The sequence below is a fragment of the Otolemur garnettii genome, unplaced genomic scaffold (genome assembly GCF_000181295.1).
Source record: "Otolemur garnettii isolate 467f Iridium unplaced genomic scaffold, OtoGar3 scaffold00099, whole genome shotgun sequence".
Taxonomy (NCBI): Eukaryota; Metazoa; Chordata; class Mammalia; order Primates; family Galagidae; genus Otolemur; species Otolemur garnettii.
Window position 1 is genome coordinate 291,351 of NW_003852494.1, and position 3,932 is coordinate 295,282.

Below are 3,932 nucleotides of genomic sequence, written 5' to 3' on the forward strand. Positions count from 1 at the left end.
CCAGCTACTTGGGAGGCTGAGGCAAGAGAATTACATAAGCCCAAGAGTTTGAGGTTGCTGTGAGCTATGACGCCATGGTACTCTACCCAGGGCAACAGCTTGAGACTCTGTCTAAAAAATAAAAGAAAAAGAAAGAAAGAAGAAATGAAGAAACATGAAAAGTGCCTCTTGTTTAATAGGGCCTGCCTTCTCCTGTTGCTCTTTGTAACCTGGTGCCCACCACTATGTGAGTATGCCCAAGCCAGACTGTTGGATAACTAAAGATGAGGCCAAATTGTTTCTGTCATTCCCAGCTACTAGAGTGCTAACTAACCACAGTTAGGTCATCTTAGACCTACCAACACCAGGCCAGCTAGCCCAGAACAGTAGAATGGTCCAGCCAACTTTCAGAATTCTAAGAAATGAAAAAATGTTTTTAAGCCACTATGTTCGAGGGAAAGGGTTGTTACACAGTCAAAGGTAGCTGATACACAAATATTCAGGAAGTTCTTTTTTTTGAGACAGAGTTTCACTTTGTTGCCCTCAGTAGAGTGCCAAGGCATCATATCTCATGGCAACCTCAAACTCCTTGGCTTAAGTGATTCTCTTCCTCAGCCTCCCAACTAACCGGGACTATAGGCACTCGCCACAATGCCCAGCTAGTTTTAGAGATGGGGGTCTTGCTTTTGCTCAGGGTGGTCTTGCACTTGTGAGCTCAAGCCATCTAGCCTCGGCTCCCAGAGTGCTAGGATTATAGGCATGAGCCACTGTGCCTAGCATAAGAAGTTCCTAAGAAGGCTTATATAACTGAAACAAAAACAATCCCACATTAAGATCACTAGAAATCATAGTAACGGGATTTCCTGAGTCATTTTCAGGATGCCAGAAGCCTATCAATTGCTTATTGCTGCATAGAGACTTGTCCTGTGTTGACTCTCTAAGGACAGAAATGAGTCACATGTGCAATGGAGGAGACAAGAGCCCTGATCAAAGGAGAGGGAAACTAACTCTCACAGGGCTATAGTTCTAACCTCTTTGAAGCCTGCAAGAGTAGTTCCCCAGAAGGCCCCTGTGGTTTTATGACTCCAGTGCCTTCTTATGAACGAGAAGAACACTTTTCTGAATGCCGGCAAGGCCTTACCACAAGGCCTTTATCTGGCAGGTGAATGAAAACTCTGTCTAAACTGTATATGATAGAAACAGGTGGGTAAAGGCAATTAGTTGTCTAATGGTTCTCTTACTGCCTGGAATTGCTTTGGTTCTTGGAGGAGCTTTGGATGTTGGCCCCATCACTGAGGCCCATGGCTGGTGGCCTTTAGCAGATCCTTAGGAAGCATGTGCCATTCTAGGCCCTGGTATGCAAGCATGCATAAACTGAGAATTACTGATAGTCTCTATCAAATCAGATTATTAGACCTACTTTGCACAGATTGACCGTGGGTGATGGTAGGAGAGGGCTTTCTCTGCTTTTGCCCCCCCTACATTTGGTCAATATAGCATTTTAGCAGAAAATAATCCAGATGTGGGAGAAAAAGTGTGCAGGAGTCATCTTCTGTAATTGTTCTTTCTTTCCTTTTTATTTTTTTCTGAGACAGCGTCTCATTTTGCCACTCTCTGTAGAGTGCAGTGGCATCATAGCTCATAGCAACCTCATACTCTTGGGCTCAAGCAATTCTTTTTCCTTAGCCTCCCAAGTAGCTGGGACTACAGGCACCCGCGACAGTGCCTGGCTATTTTTCAGAGATGAAGTCTTGCTTTGGCTCAAGCTGGTCTTGAACTCATGAGCTCAGGCTATCCACCCTCCTCAGCCACCCAGAGTGCTAAGAACACAGACGTCAGCCACCTTGCCTGGCCTGGTCTTTCTTTTCTATTTCTGTGTGAGTTGGGATTTTTTGCCTAGAGTTTGAAAACAGCAGTTTCTGTTTGAATAAAACAAAATTAAAGTGACGTAGACAGTAAGAGATCTGACATGGGGAAATGAGGAAAGGCAGCATTTGGGCAGCTGGGCTGGGTTCCCACCTGTTGCTCAGGATTGTGTGACCTTAGGTGACAAGCTCCAACTGCTTTTCTGCTCTGGTGTTGCTATCTCTAAAATGGGTTGAAGGCCAAAGGAAATAATATAAATAAAAATGCTTTGTAAACTCAAAAGTCCTATACAAATATTAGTATTAATAGTTCTTAATGATATGTTAACATTTTATTTTATTATTGTTTCAGAAAAGGTAATATGAGACCAAATGTGGTAGATAATGCCCGTAATCCCAGCACTCAGGGAGGCTGAGACAGGTGGATTGCTTGCTCAGAAGTTCAAGACCAGCCTGAGCAAGAGGGAAACCTTGTCTCTAAAACTAGCTGGGCAATGTGGCGGGCACTTGTAGCTTAGTGGCTAGGGTGACAGCCACATACACCAGGGATGGCAGGTTTGAACCTGGCCCAGGCCTGACAAACAACAATGACAACTAGAACAATAACAAAAAATAGCTGGGCATTGTAGCAGGTGCCTGTAGTCCCAGCTACTTGGGAGGCTGAGGCATGAGAATTGGTTAAGCCCAAGAGTTTGAAGTTGTTGTGAGCTGTGATGCTACAGCACTCTACCTAGGGTGACACAGTATCTGTTTAAAAAAAAAAATTAAAATTAAATAAAAATAAAATATGAAAATTAAAAAGAAAAACAAATGCACTTAGAACATGGGTGACACATAGTGCATGTATATTATTATTTGTATTATATTACATAGTGAATACTATATTATTATTCTCTAGCTCTGGCTTACCTTATGGAAAATACATTTTTTTTTAAATGCAGTTTTTGGCTGGGATTGGGTTTGAATCCACCACCTCCGGCATATGGGGCCAGCGCCCTACCCCTTTGAGCCACAGGCACTGCCCCAGAAAATAAATTTTTTTTCACTAATGTGTTTTTTAGGCTTGGTACCTGTAGCTCAGCGTCTAAGGTGCCAGCCACGTACACTGGAGCTGGCGAGTTCGAACCCAGCCTGGGCCTGCCAAACAACAACAAGAACTACAACCAAAAAATAGCTGGGCGTTGTGGCAGGCACTTATAGTCCCAGCTACTTGGGAGGCTGAGGCAAGAGAATCGCTTGAGCCCAAGAGTTTGAGGTTGCTGGGAGCTGTGACACCACTGGCACTCTACTGAGGGTGACATAGTGAGACACTGTCTCAAAAAAAAAAGAAAAAGTGTTTTTTAAAATTTCAGATTAATATGAGGATACAAATGATTAGGTTGTAATGTTTGCACTTGTTAGGAAAGGTCCCTATTGTAGTTGTGCTTATACCTTTACATTGTGCCCATCAGGTGAGAACACACCAATGTCCCTCCTTCCTTCCCTCTCCTCTTCCCTTCTCTCCCCCTACTTGAATTAAATAGAATTTTTCTCTTGTATGGGCATGTATTAGTTGTCTACTAGCTTCATATTAGAATTGAGTATATTGGATACTTGCTTTTCCATTCTTTTTTTTTTTTTTTTTGAGACAGAGCCTCAAGCTGTCACCTGGATAGAGTTATGTGGCATCATAGCTCACAGCAACCTCCTCCAACTCCTGGGCTCAAGCGATTCTCCTGCCTCTGCCTCCCAAGTAGCTGGGACTACAGGAGCCCGCTACAATGCCCAGCTGTTTTGTGGTTGCAGCCATCACTATTGTTTGGTGGGCCAGGGCTGGATTCAAACCTGCCAGCTCAGGTGTATGTGGCTGGCGCCTTAGCCACTTGAGCCACAGGCGCTGAGCCTGCTTTTCCATTCTCGTGATACTTTACTAAGAAGGATGTTCTGCAACTCTGTCTAATTAATACCAAAGGTGTAAAGTCTTCATCTTTTTTATAGCTGAATAGTTACATATACCACAGTTTATTAATCATTCATGGGTTGATGGGCACTTGGGTTGATTCCACATCTTGACAATTGTAAATTGGGCTGTGATCAACAATTTAGGAA